The sequence below is a fragment of the Ovis aries genome, chromosome 1, assembly GCF_016772045.2.
Source record: "Ovis aries strain OAR_USU_Benz2616 breed Rambouillet chromosome 1, ARS-UI_Ramb_v3.0, whole genome shotgun sequence".
Taxonomy (NCBI): domain Eukaryota; kingdom Metazoa; phylum Chordata; class Mammalia; order Artiodactyla; family Bovidae; genus Ovis; species Ovis aries.
This window is the reverse complement of record NC_056054.1, coordinates 1152991-1172426: the sequence shown is the minus strand read 5'-3', so window position 1 is coordinate 1172426 and position 19436 is coordinate 1152991. Positions and strand designations below refer to the sequence as shown.

The window sequence follows — 19436 nt, the reverse complement described above, 5'->3', positions numbered from 1 at the left end:
GAGCCCCCAGGGGCAGCAGGAGGCAGACAGGGTGGGCTGAACTCCCAGGGCAGAGGGCAGGCCTGGGAAGGAAGGAAAGGGAGGTGATTCTGCTCCTACCAAGGCGTCCTCATTGGCAGGGGGTCTGGGGAGAACAAGAAGCCACAGCTGCCCGCTTGCGCAGCACGGCCCGACCCCAGGGGGCCTGAGAAGGGGAGGAGGAGAGGCATCACAGGTCCAGAAACTCTCCCCAAGTCCCACACACATTCGCACGCATGCACACCCAGGCGTGCACACGCACACACACACACACACGACACACAGCGTGTGCCAAGCCGCAGGGACCTGGCTCAGAAGAGGCCGGAGGACAGGAAGCCATAGAAACTGGAGAGCTGATAATAAAGCGTTAAAGTCACCTGGAGGCTGAGTCACCAGCAAGACCCCAGAGCTCTGGCCCCTGCCCACGCCATCGAGCAGGCAGGACAGGGGCTCCAAAGGCATGGGGTCGGGGGTGGAGGGGGCCCCCTGGCCACCAGCCCCGATTCTGGCCCCTGGAGGCCAACAGCGGACCCTGCGGACCCCACACGACACGACAGGCCCTGAGACCATGGGCTGTCGCCGGGCTCCCCCCACCAGCTCCTCTCTGCTCTCAGCTGTGCCCCCAGGCTCCAGGGCCCCCTCCTGCGGGTGCTGGGTGCTCATCCGGCAGAAGACCCCCAGAGGACCCCCACTGCTTCCTCGAGGACCCCTCCATCAACTCCCAGAGCCCTCCCCCAGCTGGGCCTGGGAATGGCTTCCTCAGCAGGAACCCAGGGCAGCCAGCTATGCCCAGGACACCTGTGGGCATGGGGCAGGGGGCGGAGGGCAGCTCGTCCCCAGTGTCCTGGGCTCCTCTCCAGGGCCCCACCCCCAGGGCTCGGGCCTGCCGGCTCCCCCCTGGCCCTGGACCGGAGCCCAGCCACCGTGTAGGCCGGGCCGCCCAGCTTTGGGCACTGTCTCTGGCTGCAAGGCCAGGGCAGCGAGCCAAGGCTCCTCACGGCTATGCTGGTGAGGGCCTGGACACAGGGCTAGAGAGGACACAGCTGCTCTCAGCAGAGTGAAGGGGACACGGCTGCCTTTTCTGAGCCGCGGGTCTTGCTGACCCTGGCCGCTCCCCTCGGGACAGACCGAGGCCTCTGCAGAAGCCCCCGGGGTCGTCTCTACCAGGGAGGACAGGCTCCAGAGGCCCTGAACCGCAGCTGGCCAGGGACTTGGCTCGTGGCAGCCCCACCCCCACCGGGGGCCCAGCACGGCCCACCCTGACCCCGGCCGGACCAGCTGTGTCCCGCAGGGGCTCTGGGGACGTGACAGAGGAGGGAGCATCCCCTCCCTCGACCAGACTCTCTGGAGTTCAGGGGGCGGGAGCAGCGAGGCCAGGGTCTGAGCTCGAGCTCCCAGAATAGCCGGGGCGCGGCCGCCAGCGGAGACCAGGCAGCTGACTTCACGCCACAGGCATCCCGGGAAGGGCCAGCTGTCTGCGGCCGCACCTGCGGGGCTGGAGCCGGAACACGGCCCTCAGCCTCGGCCCTCACAGCAGGGGCAGCGGCCACGCAGAGACCAGCCCTGTTCCAGGTCCCAGGAAGGGCCTCTGGTGCCCCGGGGGCTGACTCAGACCAGGGAGGGCCTGGTGGAGGTGCTGCTCCGGCAGAAAGCAGGCGGCGACAGGGTGAACACGTGCCGGGGACGGCGCCCCGACAGCAGGGTGGTGGTGCAAAGGCCCTGCAGCCACCTCCTGCTGGACAGCAGACGGGTCTGCACGGACAGGGCTGAGGAGCGGGCGAGGCAGGGCGCAGAGCACGTGGGGGATTATTTGCACCATTTTTTAAATGGTAAACCTTCTGGGGCAGTTGCTGAGGGTCTGACATGGCCAGGACATGCCTCTAAGACAAACCAGGTAGGCGTGCTGAGGGCCTGGCCTGGGTAGAGCAGGAGGGCTGGGCCCAGACACAGACACAGAGCTTCCTGAGACGGAGCAGGTGACGTGAGCCTGGAGTCCTGTCTGACCAGGGAGCTGGCCCCGGGGTCCCCCGAGGCTGCCAAGGGCCCCACTGGCCTGGACCTCGCTGGTTTCCTACGGAGGCTGTCCATACTTCTCTGTGCTTTCACCGAGTGCTGGCCACAGAAGCTTCTGGAACGTGGTACAGCAGACCCCACTGCAGGAATAAAAGGGTCTTCTCTGCTTCTTGCCACCATGGACACTGGCCTAGAGGCAGCCCCAGGGTCCTGGGCAGGCCAGGCTCCCAGGACCGGGTGAGGCTGGGGACTGGTACTGAGGGGTCCCCTGGCTGGTGACACCAAGGATTTCCTACAGACTGCTGTGTGCAGAGGGGCGGGGAGGGCCTGGGGCAGGGAGACAGGGGGCTCTGTGCTCCACACCCAGGCATTGGGTGGGCCCTCTTCAGGCCTTTGAAGTCCTGGGCTCACCCGCCCTGAGGCCTGAGGTGGCACAGGTCCCAAGCAGAACTCCTGCCCCTGGGGAGGGCAGCGGGGGCAGGAGATGAGAGAATCAGGAAGAGGGGGGTTCAGGTGGTGGAGCTGGGGGAAGAGGGGAGGGCTGTAGAGTCCCCAGAGCTGCCCCCGGCTCGCAAACCCCAGGGCACCAGACTCCGGGGGTTCCTTGTGCAAGGACCCCTGCTCTCCTGACCCGGGTCCTCTAGGCCAGGTGGGCCCCCTGACCCTCAGTTCCCAGGCACTGGGCCCAGGGTTCTGGGAACTAGAATTGAACGGGCCATAACCTGGCCTGGGAAGCCTGCTCCAGGAAGCCTCTAGGGCTGGCTCCAGGCCAGAGTCACCCACCGCGACCCTGCTCCCACGCCGGCTCCGATCAGACCGAGGCCAGGCCTCTGGCTGCAGACACTGCGGCCCCCGGTGCGGGCTTGGGACCGCCACTCGCAGGCCCCGCCGCACCCCTGGACACTGGGGGCCCGCTGGCCCAGCCTGCCCTGCCCTACCCTGTCCTCCTCCTGGTCAGGACCCCCTCTGGGCCTGAGGCTCCTGGCCAACTGCGAAGCTTCTGCAAGGCCACGGCCCTGCACCGTCCAGCCAGAGTCCAGAGGTGAGCAGGCCCCTGAAACAAGACGTGGGAGATGCACGCACAGCCCAGTGAGCCCGGGCTTGGCCATCCGTGCGGAGCAGCCGTGTGCCCGCCACGACCAGGCCCGGAGGAGGAGGGGGAGATGAGGCCCAGCCCCAGGTCTCCTGACGCCCGCTGGGCAGTGGGTCTGGACACCGAGGCCCGGCCGCGTTCCTAAGGGATGACGCAGCCGCCTGGTTATCACAGGCGGGCCCTGGGGAAGCCCACCTTTGGGTTCCCAGCCATGATACGGGCATTCACGCGACACACCTGCCCTCGGACACTCACAGGCCCTGCACGGGCCCCAGCAGGCCTGGAACGGGAAGTCGGGGCCCCAAGGAAGGAGGCCCTGGGCTCCTAAACGGTGGGCAGTGAGGAGGGTCTGGTGGTGGCCGTCAGGGTCAGGAGCATCCAGCCCCAGGCCTGGCTCAGGGGCCTCAGGCTATGACTGTGTCTCCCAACAGGGACCCTGAGACCACCGAGAGCCCCAGCTCTCTAGGCGCACCCTTGTCGATCTTCAGCCCTGCCCCCGAGAGGAAGCCTCTGTCACTTTGAAGGGAGATGCAACTCCTACTGCTTCCAAGGCTGACTTAAATCAGATTTATTGTATTAGTCAAACACATTTGAATGTAAAATGGTGTTTGCAAGCTAAATGTGAATAACCGCAGGGTGTGATGGTGTTGGGCTGAGCTCACTTTCCTGGACCTTTGGAATCCTGCGCTCTCGCTGCCTTGGAAGGAAGACTCGGTTTCCCCGCTCTTCGTGAGCCCGGAGAAGCCGCAGAGCACCCTCCAGCCCAGGACAGGGCTCCGAGGGCGGACGGAGGGGCCCGCGCCCGCCGCGTGGGCGCCTGGGGCTGCAGCTGTGGACACAGCCCCTCTCCTCCATGCGGCGATGCCTGGGCCCCGCGTTTCTGACCCCACCCTAACGGCCATCTGGTCCTCCCCAGTCCCCGGCACTCGGGAACAAGGCCAGCACGACCACTAATGCCACGTGTCCTGGTACCACTACCTACGCCTCGACGGCTTGGGGGTGCACGGGGGTGGGGGTGGACTCCACGTTGCTAGAACGCCTCCCAGAGCAGCCCTCCCAGTTTGCACTCAGTGTCTGCAGGCTCCCCTCCTCCCACTGCTGGCCTTGTCTGCGGGGCTTCTTTGCCCACCCAGCCGCTGCGTCTGGATTCACACGGCTCACGCACGCCTCCCTGTTTGCTACGAGACCAGGCACGTTTCTGTGAGGCTCACGGCCGTTTGGCGTCCCCTCTGTGAACTGCCGGCCGGGGCTCTGCCTGCTTTTCTGGCCTTTTGCCAGCTGTTTTGTGATTGCTTGGCGAGCACTCTTTACATATTCTGGACCCAAAGCCTCCTCTGTTCTATATGCTACAAACACCTTCTTCCATCCTGTGCCTTGTCTTCTTCAGGATATGGGGATGCTTCCTTCCCTTTTCATTCAGTCAGTGCTGCCCAGACGTTTGGGGTCTGGTGCCAAGTGGGAGGGCGCGGTGCTGCCCTCCAGGACACTGCCAAGCGGAGGTGATGCCAGACAGAGCTGAGCCTGGTGCAGCGGGGAGGGGTCACCTGCAGGGGCGGGCCTTGAGGAGGGAGAGCATCACACAGACAAAGGGGTAGATTTTCACCCGCGAGCACCTGGCAAGCGGTGTGCCCCAGAAGGGCCTTGGAGCTGCAGCTCCCACCTGGCCTGGCTTCTGCACAGGAGCGAGAAGCCGTGGCTGTCTCTCTGTGTGACTTGTCCACAGGATGCAGCCCGGGCTCAGAAGCGCACATCCTTTTGGGAAGCACCCTCTGGATGCCAGGTCCTCGGCTGCCCCCCGCCCCACCTCCAGGAAGCTGAGCCAGCTTGCAGCCAACCCGGGGGTGACAGCGAAGCCAGGAAGGGTAGGAGACAGCTTCAGGCGCAGAGGGTGACGCTGGGCACCCGAGAGCTCGACCAGCCGCCCACACAGGAGGTGAAGGGAGTCCTCTCTGCAGCCGGGGCAGGGGTCCTGGACACACACGGTCCAGACCACTCTGCTCACAGGAGTGCAGACAGCCTCATGCCTCACAATTGCAGTGTCTCAACTACCACGCCAGGCACCAGAGCTGCAGGGCACGAGGCCACCTCCTGGCCGCCTCTCCCGGGGTCCTCAGCCCTCCTCAAAGGCCAGAGCACAGGCTGTCCACCATGACAGCCTCAAACCACGTCCACTCACCCCAAAATCCCGAGCGCCACCCAGTCCCGCCTCCCCGCCACCAGCCCCTGACAACCACGGCTCTTCCTACTGTCTCCACAGTTGCGTCTTTCCAGAATGTCATCGAGATGGAAAAAGCCCACAGGGAGCCTTTCCAAACTGGCTTCTCCTCTCGCTCAGGCACATGCATCCAGGCCGCCTCCGTGTCTTTTCACAGCTTGAAGGCTCGTTTCTTTTTAGTGCTGAGTAATATTCCACTGTCTGGATGCGTCACGGTTCATTTACCCAGCACTGAAGGACATGTTGGTTGCTTCCAGTCTTGGCAATTATGAATAAAGCTGCTATAAACATCTCTGTGCAGGGACAGCTCATTTTTTAAACGGGCAAAAGACTCGAAAAGGCACTCAGAGAACAGCAAATAAACACGTGGAGAAAAGTGCTCCATATCCTTAGTCATCATGGAAATGCAAATTTAAACCGCGATGATCGCCAGAATGGCTCAGACTAAACGGTTCTCATGAATGCTGAGCAAGGGGAGTGCTCATGTGCTTTGCCTGGAGTGTGAATTGGTGCTGCAGTTTAGAAAACCGTTAGATGGTATTTTCCAAAGTTGGAAACGCTGCGTCCCGGTGATTCTTTTCCCAGAAATGCTTGCATATGTTCACAAAAGGACACTGGCACAGAGGCACGGCAAGAGCATTCACTGTGGCCCTAAGCTCTCAACATCATCGTCCACTGACAATACTGCAGAGAAATACTTTCAAACAATCATGTAGTCATCCAGCGGGACAGCAGTGAAGAAGGGACAGACTCCTGCCTGTCGTAACCTGGAGGGACTTCACAAATAGAGTTGGAGCAAAAGAGTCACACACAAAAGGGCTGCCACCGTATGAACTCATTTACGTAAAATACAAACCCAGACAAAACCCACTGATGGTGACGGAAGTCAGAGAGTGGCAGCCTTCGGCGGGGGGGTCAGGGTAAGGGAGGGGCACCGAGGGCTGGTGGGAGTCTGTTCGGTGCCTTCATCGGGGGTTGTTCCGTGGGTGTGCTCGCTTCTCAAATGGATCTGGCTGCAGGTTGATAATCTGTGACCTTGTCTGCATACATGTTAATCTTCAGGGAAAAGCTTACTAAAAACCCTGCCCATGAAAATGTATGTGCAGCCTTTGAAGTTCAGGGATAATCTGCTCACCGCAGACGCCGCTGCAGTCCACAGCAAAGACGGCAACTGCTGAGCCCACAAACGCCAAGCAGCCAGCAGAGACGCTGCGCCAGGCCCGCCGGAGCCGCCCGTCTGCCCAGGAGCTGCGGGCCTGCACCTGCGCTTACCGGCGTGTCTTCACCAGTTCCTCAGAGACAAGGGGGAGGGAGGCTTGGGAGACTTCTCACACGCCGTTCTTGCTCCACCACTCAGTCCCTTCCCGCCAGGAGGTCAGCCCTGCAACGCAGCCCTTGCCATCCAAGGGTGAAGCTGTCTTTCGGCTCCACGCTCTGATGAACCTGAGGGGGGATCACTGCTCAAGATCTGAGCGTCCTCCATGCGGCCCGCAGCCGATTCTAGGAGACGCAGTGATGGACGGGCCCAGGGGCCAGCCCCAAGTTGGGTGAGCGGAGGCCCAAGGGCACCTGAGCCGAAGGAGAGCGGCCGGCCGAGGGGGTGGAGGTGCGGGTTGGGGGCGTAGATGGGCACAGCATGGCCAGGCTGCCCTGGGGGCCACGTCCTTCACAGCCTCTCACCCCCGCCACTGACCAGGCACCCGGGACGCCACCGCCAGCCTGCCAGTCACTGCGCAGCCCTCCTCACAGCCAGCCCCTGCCTGCATCAGGAAAGGGAGGCCCCCTGGCCACGCCTGGCTTCCTCCCTGTCTCTCAGCTCAGACTCAAGCCCCCGGTGCTGCCCAGCCCCGCCTCCAGAAAGCACGAGCTCACTGCTGGGCCCGGGACGTGGGGCTGCTGGGTCAGTGGCAGGACGCCAGGAACAGGACTCCTCAGAGCGAGTCATCAAGCAGCACTGAAGGCTGCCAGGAGCGCCCACCGCCCCGGGAAGAGCCTCTGCATCCTGGCTGGGACACTCGGCCCAGGCAGGCCGCCCTGGACGCGCTGTCTTACCGTCGCTTCCCTTCTCTCTCCTGTCCGGGCCTCTCGGCTGGCGGTGGGTCCCTGAGGGTGGAGCCCGTCGGCACCCTGGGCCTGCTGTCAGAGCACAGCACTCACCCGGGTCTCCAGGGGAGTGAGCGAGGAGCTGAAGTGTGGGCCCAGCTCCGGCGTCAGGCCGGCCAGCCATGGGGTCCTTGCAGGCCGCCCCTGTGAGGAGCAGCGTGCAGAGCCCCGCTGAATACAGCCAGCACCTGCATCTGGCGGCCTCCCCCCACCCCTGCCGTGCCCCCGCAGGCTGCCTGCCGGGTGGTCCCGGGCGGGCCTTGAGGTCTCCTGGGCCTGGGAGGCCACCGCTCCCTGTGCTCCGGCCCCAGCATGGGGCCCGGCTCTCGACAGGTGCGGGAGCAGGTCTGGCGGGGACGCCCTGTCCTCACGGCTCAGGACCCAGCTGGCAGCAGGCCCAGGGTCAGGCCCACCCGGGGGTGCTCCCAGGCCCCACAGGGGAGGGAGCCGGGTGAGGACTGGGGCGGGCATCGTTCTGGGGGGACAGCGAGTGCACCCTGACCCTCACTACGTCAGTTGCCAACACGCCCGTCACAGCCGGGCCTGAGGTAGGAGGAGACGCTGGGTGCTCACTCGAGCACAGGAGACGGGGGCTCCCACAGGACCCCACAGCCTGCCTCACACCCACCTCCAGCCTCAGCCCCGCCCCTGGGCCCCTCCACACCGGTCCTGGGCCCCCTCGGGGGCAGGCCCTCGGCTGCACAGCCCGGCCCGGCCCCACGTGGGCTCTGCGACGGCCCGGCTCCGACCCCCACAGTGTGTCCTGCTGTAGGAGAGCAGGGCTGGGCCAGCCTGTGAACACTGCCCGGCTGGGAAGGCTCATGGGGACAGGCCGGCCCAGAGGAAATCTGTCAGCCCTCCCCCAGCCCTCGGGCCGCAGCAGGCCTGGAGAAGCAGGTGGCAACAGGGGTGAAGAAGACTGGGGTTGGGGGCCCTCGGGGAGCCCGCGGGGGTCACCCACCAGCAGGGCGCCGCCACAGGGGTCTGTGGCCCTCCCAGGGGGAGGCACAGGAGCGCGATGACCCCAGGCGGGCCCCCAAGGGCTGCGGGGAACCACTCCAGCCTGGGGACAAGTGGGCAGGAGGGAGACCCCAGTCCTGAAGGGACGGGCAACAAAGGAGCTCTTGGAAGATCTTTGGAAACTCAGGGGACGCGGGCAGCCCCGAAGGCCAGGTCAACACAAAACGTCCAGGACAGCACGTATGCAGAGACGGACAGCGGAGGGGTGGTGGACGGGCAGGGAGGCGTGGCAGGGAGGGGCCGCCCCAGCCGCGGGGGCCCCTTCCGGGGGCGGTGGAGGTGCTCCGGAGCTGGATGGTGGCGAACGTCGCACCGCTGGCTGCACACACGTAAAAGCCACTGAGCTGCACGCTGGTGGGGGTGAGTTATGTGGCGTGTGAATCATTCCTCAAGGAAGCTGCTGTCCAAACAACAGGGCAAACGCTTTCCCTGCTCCAGACCTGGGCACGCCGCTTCACCAAAAATCCCTGGGGGTTCCCGTCCGCGGGGTGCTATCCAGGCCCAGGCGTGGGCGCGTGTGCTCAGGCGTCAGCTGTCTCAGATTCCTGCCTTTTCTGGGCAGTGAGCTGGGAAACACATGTTTTTTGAGAAGAAAAAAGGATGACTTCGTCCTGACACAACTCAAGGCTGACAGTCAGGATTTTAACAAACTTCTCTCCTGTGTCTCTCGTCTTTTTCACTAAAAACCTTGGCTCCTAGTCACTGAACTACTCTTCCTTTTCACTCTTCTACAACAGATATAAACCCTGGAGGAGGAGACGGCAACCCATCCCGGTGTTCTTGCCTGCAGAATCCCACAGACAGAGGAGCTGGGCGGGGCTGCAGTCCGTGGGGTCGCAAGATTCGGACACGACTGAAGTGAGTGGACACACACACACACCAGATATAAGCACATGCACACAGGCGGCCAGCATTCCCATAGGACTTCTAACAAGGAAACCAAGATTTCTTCGCAGCTCTGTTATGCTAGAACAGTCAAATAACTTGAAATCACAGATAAACGTAATCTTGGCATTTCAACCAGAACATTCATGTTTCAATCGTATCTGAACACTGTGAATAAAAAAGGCTTAATATCTACCAACGCATCTCAAGACTGATGAATCACTGAGCTTTAAAACAGTCGAGTCATGCAATCAGACGGCTGGATTATAAACCTGACGGCTCCTGAGTCATCTCAACTTCCGAGTCACCACACCCCCACCCGCAGACCGTCAGGGTTGGAAGGGGCCCCAGAAGTCGTGCCCACTGGAGAAAGCCTGTCCGGAGGCCTCTGGCCGAGGCAGCCCCCAAGTTCCCACTGGCCATGGCCCCGCCAGGGGGAGACAGCAGGAGAGGGCGGGAGGGGGCGGCCCAGAGCAGGAGCCCTGAGAAGCAGCTCCTGACACGCCACCACCGGGACCTTCTGCGGCCGCCGGGGGCCTGGGCACTGTGCCCACTCTGCACACAAGAGGAGGCTTGCTCAGGCTCGGAGAGAGGGGGCGTGCACAGGCCCTGCCAGGCTAGGAGCACCTGTTCCTCCCACGGAAGGTGGGCCCCACCCAGCAAGGCCTGCAGGCCCACCTCCCCTTCACAGCTTCTCACCCAGCCCACAGGAGGGTCCTCTTGGATGGAAGACACGCCCAAAGGTGGCCAGAGCTGCAGGGCTTCCACAGGCCAAACCCGGCACAGCCAGCGCCGTCCACCCCGGATAGCGCCTCGCAAAACAGGACTCCGTCCTGCTGGATGCACACACAGGGAAATGAGGAGGGCAGAGGGGCCAGCGCCCGCAGCTGTCCCGCACGGATGTCAGAGCCGTGATTGCAGCTCAGCCCCGGGCAAGGCGTCCAGAGGACGGCCCCGCCGCCAGGCCCCAACAAGGACCATGGGGGCTCACCAGGCCCGGGCAGCAGGAAGGCAGGACCCTCGGGATGGGGCAGGGGATGGCCAGGAGATCAGGCGGCCCTGGCCTGGAATACGAAAGGTCAACGCTGGGCTCCATCCTGAGGGTGACCCAGGCCCCGCCAATCCTGGGGAGGATCCGTCAGGCTGCAGCGTGCAGAGGGCCTGTGGCAGGGCCATCCGGGGGCTGAGCAGGGAGCAGAGATGACCAGGCCTACAGAAGGCAGGAGCTGAGACTGGACACGATGGGCGGGGGCGGGAGGGGCTCCTCTGGAGTCCCAGGGAGCCTGGCTCCCCTGAGGGCGTCTGGGGAGAAAACCCGGCAGCCACCATGGAGAGGCATTGACGGCCAGGGTTCCCCAGCATCAGGCTGTCCTAGAGGCAGTGGAGAAAGGGTGGGCCCGGGAGCTGTGGTCGTTCAGTCGCTCAGTCGTGTCTGACTCTGCGACCCCGTGGACTGCAGCACGCCAGGCCTCCCTGTCCTTCACAACGTCCCAGAGCTCGCTCAAACTCATGTCCACTGAGTCGGTGATGCCATCCAGCCATCTCACCCTCTGTTGTCCCCTTCTCCTCCTGCCCTCAATCTTTCCCAGCACCAGGGTCTTTTCTAATCAGGGTCACCCAGTAGAGGGTCCCCAAGTGTGTCCCAGAGGTCAGGCCTGGCCACCTGCTGGCTGCAGACAGCAGAGCTACCGCCTCTGTGTGGCCAAGCAGAAGGCTTAGGAACAAGCATCCCACACTTCAGGGACACAGAGCCCCCTGCTTCCTTGGGGGTGCCCATCGGAGCCCCCCCCCCCCAGTCCCCCAGTGGCATTCATGCAAAGGCATGATCGTGGAGAGCAGTCTCATCTTAAGATCAAGGCCCAAAGAGCTGGGTGAGGGAGACCCTCCCGGAGCCGCCCAACTCCATCGGGGTCTGGGAGACCTCCCTCACACTCCGAACTTGGTCTGAAGTCAGCTGCGTGAAGGCTTTGGGTGGGGGCCTGGGGCAGGGCTGTGCCGGCTTGTCTCTGGGGAATGACCTCAGCTGCAGGCGTGCTGGGTGGGGTGAACCAGCCCCCCACCATCCTACCCCACCAGCCCGCCAGGGCTCGGGACACAGGAGGTAGCAGCCACCCCACGGGAACAGAGCCAGCAGCGAGACCCGCCTCTTCAGTGTCCAGGACAAACCTGGGTGCCCGGGGGCTTCCCGAAGCTTCTGTCTGACTGCGGTCACCCCAAGGAGGGCCGCGGGGTGTCCAGGTCCTTGGCGTGGTCCTCCCCTGATCAGAGGCCTAGTCATCACAAATACCCCCTTGGCAGGGTCGCCACAGTGAGAAATCACCACATAAAAAGTCCAAGATGTAGAGCATTTGGTCCCAAATCTATGAAGCTACCGTCCAGTAGGTGGAATGTATTTTATCCAGACGTTTAGTCTCGAGCAGCTTAGCGGGTTGGATGTCAGAACCCGAGATGCCAACCGAGAAAGCACCATCTCCCCTCCAGTTTAGAGAACAAACCAAGCTCACAGGAGACCCAGGCCAGCGGTGTCATAGGAAGAGGGCTCCCCGGGGCGAGGCGAGTCCTTCGAGGGAAGAGGCCCCCGACACCCTCCCGCACCTCATCCAAGGGCCAGTGGGGTCCGTGCTGGACGTGGGATGAGCACTGGGACTGCGGACTTTCCGGTTCATTTTAGAATCCGTGCTGAGCAAGCACAGATCCGCTGAGGCCTGGGGTCTCGTGTCTCCCCACCACCACTGCCTTCTGCAGCTTCGGTGACCGGGGGTGACATGCTAGGGGCCCCAACGCGGGTCCTGGGTCTCCTGACCTTCAGCACTACCTTGGAGACACGCAGAGTGACCTGGGCAGTTCACTGATGGAATCACGTCCCCCACCCACTAAGGTGACACAGGGTGTGTGCACAGAGCCCAGGGAACCCAGCAGCCAGCTGTGTCCCCGAGATGGTGACCCTGCAGCGGGCCAGTGAGGCCTCTGTAGTGGACGCTGCGTGCGCTGCCCAGACACCCCTGCAGGACCAGGGGTGCGCAAGAGGGAAAGGAAGCACCCTGCACCTCAACCAGGCCCGGGGCTCCACCTGAGGCCACGGGGGGCTCAGCGGGCAGCCATTCCCAGCGGGTGGTCTCCTTGGAGGAGGCTCCGCCCCGGCCCGGGCCCCGAGCCACCCGCTGTCCACCTCCACCCGACAGGCTTGGCCGCCGAGGCCGGGGCGGGAGGACGCTGGAGAAGGGTCGCATCTCACCCGAGGGTGTGAGGCGCGGGTGCTGAGCTGTGTCCGTGGAAAGGACACCAAAGCTCCCGGCCACCTCCAGACCTCAGCCGCATCGCCCCCGCCCCAGGGGCGGACCTCTGACCCTGGTCACACAACAGGGCCTTGGAGGGGAATCCTCGACTCAGGTGTCCAGGGGAGGCGAGGTCTGGCTTCCCTCTGACCCCGGTGAGTTAAGGCTCTCCCGGATGCCTTGGTCCCACCCCAAACCGCCCTGTGGCCACACGCCCTCCAGGGCTGAGTGCGGGCTCACGGCTCACCGGCAGGCCACGGGCTCACAGTCGGCTCTCCATCCCTGAGCTGCTCTGAGACCTCGTCTTCCAGCAAGATCGCTGGTCCGGCCAATGTCGGGACCAGACCCGCACATACAGGGGCTCAGACACAGGATGTCAGGACAGGGGCCCAACCAGGCCGGCCCCGCGGGCAAGCGGGGCTCCGTGGAACCAGCTCCCGGACAGGTAAGGCTGGGGTTGTTGCTGTTACCCTGCAGAGGGGGCTTGCTTGCAAAGGTGAGGTGGGGACAGCCTGAAGCAACACAGGGCGTGCAGGGCTCCCAAACGGGGTCCAACCACCACGTGCGGGGCAGAAACATGATCAGAAACTCCACACTGCCCCCACCCATGGACATCAGCTCTGAACAGGCCAGCCAGGGTCTGGGGTCGTCAGACCTGCCCCCTTAGTCCTGGGGATCGAGGGCGCTCACACTTGAGCACATCCTGGGGAGCCAGTGAGGCACCCTTCTGCCTGAGAGCAAGGCTCACAGCCCTCAGGGGAGAGGGGAGTGGTTCCCAGCACCCCAGGACACACAGCCCGGCCCCGGCGGGCAGCACCACTCTGCAGCTCTGTCCTCGCTCCTTCTGGAAGCAGGGCTGGTGGGGGCTCAGGGCCTGGCCCCAGGAGGCGGTGCTGAGGTCTAGGCCCACCGCCCCTGCCCCGGGCCACCCCACTTCCAGAACCAGCCCAGCCCTTGGCAGTCCGTCCACAGGTGCCCCCGCACCAGCCAGCGGTCCCCCCGACTTCCTGCAGGCAGGCGGGGGCTGGGACACCGGCCAGACGTCGTTAGGAGATCGACTTTTCCTCTTCTCTCTGCTCCCAGTTCAACTTCTGCCCCTGCCCCCGCCCCAGCCAGAGACCAAGGGGAGAGGCCGCACCGGCCTGAGGACCTCACCCTCCGGAGGAGCTGCGATGTGGCTGTCCCCACCTTCACGGGGAGAGGCATGTAGAGAAAGAGTGAGGGCGGGAGGGGCCAGGGCCATCCCCACCCACCACCCCACCACCCCAGATAGTGAGGACATGCCCACCCCCGTGGGGCTCCGTGCCCACCCCCCAGGGCTGTCCCTGCCCCCCGCCTGCCCCCAACCCCCTGTAGTGAGACCACGCCTCCCCTGTGGGCTTCGGTGCCCACCCCCAGGGCTGTCCTCCACCCACCTGGCCATAGCACTGTCTCTTTCAGTGGCACCTTCCTGCCGAGTGAGCTCACAGGCCAGGGTCCCACGGGGAGGGACCCCACCTGAGTGACCGCAACAGCTCAGAGAAGACGGGGCCACACGTGCGATGCTAAGAGCGCCCGGCACGAGGCGGGTCTGGGGAACTGGGCAGCACGAGGGCGGCGGCAGAAAGGACTTCCGAGGGCCCCTCTCCTGGCAGCCCCGCCCCGCCCCGCCCCAGGCAGCTGGGAAAGTGGCCCATCAGGCGCCCCTGGAGGATTCAGCATGTGACCTGGGGTCAGCGCCCTCCCTGGGGGAGGGGGCCGGGGGGAGGGGACCCGCAGTAACTGACAGGCTCCAGGGGAGACCTGCGCACTGTTGGAAGGTCTGGAAAGCCAACCTCCACCCCCACAGCCCCAGGAGGGCGCCCCGAGGGTGGTCATTACTGCCGCAGGGCCCCAGCCTGCCGGGAGGGAGCGGGTCCTGTTTGGGCCCACAGGCCCCGCAGGCCGGCGTTCCCCCCTGCAGGCCCCCAGCACCCTCCCCAACCTTGCCCACCCAGGCTCAGTGGCCAGACAGGCCTGGGCCCCTCCACCCACGCCCACGGTCCCATCTTTGTTCCCACATCTTCAAAGCAAGCACAGGAAATGCCGCCCGCGTCCCTCCCTAAGCCTCCTGACATCTTGAACCACTTGGTGGATTCCAGCCCCGCTGTCTACATTCACTGCCTGAAGCCCCAGCTCCCTGGGAGCGGCTAAAACAGGCTGTGACCAGCCGGCCCCTCGTGGGTCCTGGGCCCTGTCCACCGAGGCTGAGGGAGGAAGCTGCGCTGAAAGGACGCCGGGTGGGGCGGAGGAGCGGCAGTGAGCACCCCGAACGGCAGGCCTGCCCCCACCGAGCTGCTGGCTTTCCTCTCTGCCTTCTGTCTGGAGCCGCGTCTCGGTCTCTTTCACGAGAGGCAGAAGCACAGAAACTCGCGCAGAGCCGCCGCCTTGAAGGGGCACCGCGGGTGGAGGGCTGGCATCGCCTGGGGCCCAGGGGAGGCAGACTGGGGAGGCTCAGGGCACAGGCCCAGCGCTCTCTGGGGCAAGACAATGGTTCCCCGAGGGCCCGGCCAGGCCAGCCCTGTCACGGAGCCCCCAGCGGCTGCTCCACGGGCCCCGTGAGGCCTCAGGCAGGAGGGCCAGGCAGGCAGCCCCTCCACTTGCATCTGGAGGATCTCCTGCCAGGCCCTCTAGCTCAGGCCACTCAGTTCAGTTCAGTCCAGTTGCGTCAACTCTTTGCGACCCCATGGACTGCAGCACGCCAGGCCTCCCTGTCCATCACCAACTCCCGCAATCAACCCAAACCCACGTCCACTGAGTCAGTGATGCCATCCAACCATCTCATCCTCTGTCGTCCCCTTCTCTTCCTGCCCTCAATCTTTCCCAGCATCAGGGTCTTTTCAAATGAGTCAGCTCTTCACATCAGGTGGCCAAACTACTGGAGTTTCAGCTTCAGCATCAGTCCTTCCAATGAACACTCAGGACTGATCTCCTTTAGGATGGACTAGTTGGATCTCCTTGCAGTCCAAGGGACACTCAAGAGTCTTCTCCAACACCACAGTTCAACAGATCGCTTCTTCAGCGCTCAGCCTTCTTTATAGTCCAACTCTCACATCCGCTCAGGCCACTCAGGCCTCCACAGACCCCAGGGAGACCCAGGCGCTGCTCTGCGCCCACCTGCACTCAGCCCCCGGGAGCCTGGAGCTCCGGTACGGTCCTGCTTCCATGGAGGGTCATCCCCCGACCTAGGAGAGGGCACAACAGTGAGTGGGATCCCGAGTGCACCCTCCCCTGACGCCCACCCCCAAGGGCAGGGCAGGGCATGGTCCAGTGCCCCAGCCCTGCTTGGAGCCCAGCCAGGGCCAGCCCTCCCAGGGTCCCCTCCAAGCCCACAGAGGGCGGGCACAGCCAAGCGGGGAGGCAGCGGGCATGGTCCCCTGGGGGCAGGGTGAGACCCAGAAGCGATGTCAGGCCCACTGGGGTGACACCAGCCCATCACTTACCGAGCGGGTCACTCACGCCGGCAGCTGGACCTCTGAGTCTGGTCTGCGGGGTGATGCCCGCTGGCCTGCAGGATCCGGGCAGGACTAAAGGAGCCGCTGTGAGAAAGCTCCGCTTCCCCAGCCCCCACCACCGTGCCCACTGGCCCCACAGACCAGGCATCCGGTCCCCCAGATCAAGCCAGGAGCCGGAGGAGGTCCCTGCCCAGGCAGTCTGCCCCCCACAACCCCCTCCCAACCCCACAAGAGGCTCGCCTTCTCTGAGGACGGAGGGCGGTGGGCGGAGGGACCTGAGATCCCAGGAGAGCAGGGTCTGAACTGGGAGGGGGAGGCCCAGCCTGGTCTCTGCGCTGCTGCACCCGCAGCCCGAAGGCGGGCCAGCATGCCTGCCCAGACAGGGCCCGGCCGGGCGGGACCTGGGACGCAGACATCAAAGGCGCCAGGCTGCGCCTCGCACAGCAAGGCAGGCTGGAGCACGGAGGGCCTTGACGAGCTGGTCCCCAAGAGCCAGGGCGCCCAGCCCCCCAGCCCCACCCCGGGTCAAGGCCACCTGCCAGTGGGGCCTGCCCAGAGACCCTCTCCGTGGGAGGTGCCACCTCGGGGTGCTGAGCTGCCAAGGGGGGTGCCAAACGGCCTCTCCAAGGAGCACACGCGGGTCCTCAAGCGGATGTTTCAGAGCGCAGCTGGGGACCCGCTGCCTGCCCCAGAGGTGCCCCGTGTGCCTGGACGTGGGCACCCCCAGCCCTGACCCCCGACACACACACAGGCACCCACGGGGACAGGCGGCGCGTCAGATCGCAGCACCTGAGGGTCTGGGGCCCCTGCCCGCCGCCCCTCACCTACGGACAGGACGTGAGGGTGCCGGGGCCCTGGCCGGGCGAGTTGCCTATCTGACCACCCAGAGCAGGACTGTCACTTGCGATCCAGACACCCTGCCTCGTGCCCAGCGGGCAGGCCAGAGGCTCCCCCCGGGGGAATGGGCGCCTGGGAGGGAGGGGCCACCAGGAGGGGCAGCAGGAGGTCTGGGTGCCACCTTCCCAGCCACCCAGTCCCCCATGGGCCAGGGCAGGAAGCTGATCCAGCCCTCCTACCCGCCGGGCGACCCCGGCAGACAGCTGCCCACGGGCTCCACACCGGGGCAAGAACGCACTGGGGGCAGCCCCCAGGGATGGCAGAACCCGGCCGGCAAGACAACCCCATCCTGAGACGCAGAAACCACGACCGTGTCCCCCCCGGAGAGAGGACACTGCGGGTGGGACTACGTGGAGGCCCCCGAGGCCCACTGTCCCCACGGGGGGCCTTGTGCGAGGGAACCCAGAAGGCCAGAGAAGGAATCAGGCTCGGGGTGAGGGGGCCTCGGGGCACAGGCGCCTCCAGGAGCTGGAGGAGGCCAGGAAGGGACCCCATGGCCCCCCAGGGGCCCAGAGGACCCTGTCCTGCAGACCCTGAGGTTGTGGACTCTGAACTCTGACCTGGGGAGAACACCGTGGTGCCTCAGCCACTGATCTGGGGGATCGGCCCACAGGGGAGGCGGGGGAGGAGCTGGGGGCTGCGCTCTTTGCTCCGCCTCCGCCCCCGCCCCGAGGTAAGTGGGGGCAGGTGCAGGAGCGCCCACCCCCGGGGGCCAGGGCATGTCATCCGGGGACACGGCAGGTCTGGAAGGGCTCAGCTATGTGGTCTGGGTGTGTCCCGATTGTGAAAACTCAGCCACTGGACACAGCGATTTCACACTTCAGGAAAATCAGGGGTGAGATGAAGGCCAGAGATGGCTGGCGGGGTGGGAGTGGAGTGGACGGGTGGGACGAGGCGGGGGGCTGGCCACGCACCTGGAGTCCCGCACACCTCCGCTCCGCGGGGGCACCCGCCATGGACAGGCCCTGGCTCCCACCCTGCGCCCACCGCCAGCCCCCCACGGCCCCTGGACAGTGAGCGCCTCCCCCCCACCCCCCGCCCGCGGTCAGCGCCCCTGAGGCTCCCAGCACAGCCGTGGCAGGGAGCCGCTCTGACCCCAGAGGCCGCCCCGGGCCAGGCGCTCAGTCAGAGCCTGGGGTGGGGGACAAGCCCTCGGACCAGCGCCGGGGGCTCCGCAGAGGCTAGACACTGGCCCCTACACCCCAGGGACCTTCCGTGGACAGGGCGACGCTTCTCTTATCCCCAAAGATAAGGCCCCACCGCGGCCCCACACACCCGCGTCTCCTCTCCCGGAACCCCTCACCCAAGGCCTCGGTTTCCAGCCCGGCACCCCCGGAGCCCAGCTTCACCCCCGCTCTCCTCCTCCTCCTCGCTGCCTCCCCGCGGGGCTCTCCCCACGCCTCCACCTCCCCCAGCCCCCGACCCGGGTCCTCATGCATCCCCCCCGGAGGGCATGCCCGGCCCTGGGATGGTGGGGCAGCCCAGCCTCCGCCAGCCCTCTCGCCCCAGCTCCCAGGCAACCGGGCAATGCGAGCGCTGACCGCTCACTCCGCTCGGCATGTGCAGCCCTGGAGAGCCGGCAGCGTGGATGGAGCACCAGGAGCGTGAGCGCGCAAGGCCAGGGCCAGGACGCACACGTATCAGATCCCGCCGAGGAGCTGTCTCCAAAACACCGAGTCAAAGTAGCCCTGAATGATTAAAGCGTCTGAGACATGGGAAATAATTCCACGTATCAAAGACTGAAAAAACCGAGGAGCAAGATTTACAAAAGTTTAACCCCCAGTGTGATCCTTTGCTATGAAACTGTTCTTTTATATCAGACACCGGTGCTTTACTTCCTAAATACATTAATCAAAATTCAGACTGGCTACCTACAGCTAACCAACTCATTGGAAAAGACCCTGATGCTGGGAGAGCTTGAAGGCGGGAGGAGAAGGGGACGACAGAGGATGAGACGGTTGGATGGCATCACTGACTCAATGGACATGAGCTTGTGTAAGCTCTGGGAGATGGTGAAGGACAGGGAGGCCTGGTGTGCTGCAGTCCACGGGATCACAGAGTCGGACGACTGAAAAGCAGCCCACAGTCAGCATTTGCCCAGAGTGCCCAGCTGTCCTGCATGCCTCCGTGTGCTGGGAACCGCGACCAGCTCTTCCTCGAGGACTCCTGGAAACACGTCCAAGGTTAAAACGTGCGGACCTTTGACCCTGTCTTTCTGAGAATTGTTTGTAAGAAAATAATTGTGCAAAGATGTGTACGGCAGGAGCCTTTGCTATAATGGTGAAAAAACTGGCAAGGCCCCCGGAACCCGGCTAGTGGAGGGGATAAACGGTCTCCCACAGGACGGGGTGGGCTCACTGTGTGCGTGTGCTGGGAAAGCTGCCCCTGGGTTCCAGAAGGTACAGCAAGATCTCAGCTGTGTTTGGACGGAGCGGCAGTTCTCA

General features: G+C 64.6%; 1 long non-coding RNA gene across 1 annotated transcript; it reads right to left on the bottom strand.

The window, feature by feature from the left end:
• Positions 1 to 3677: 3677 nt before the first annotated feature.
• Positions 3678 to 16186, bottom strand: LOC132657756 (uncharacterized). Its single transcript, XR_009596324.1, has 2 exons — positions 16084 to 16186; positions 3678 to 15825 (listed from the first exon to the last, which is right to left on the bottom strand). It is a non-coding gene; the product is annotated as an uncharacterized LOC132657756 (long non-coding RNA).
• Between the last annotated feature and the right edge of the window lie 3250 nt (positions 16187 to 19436).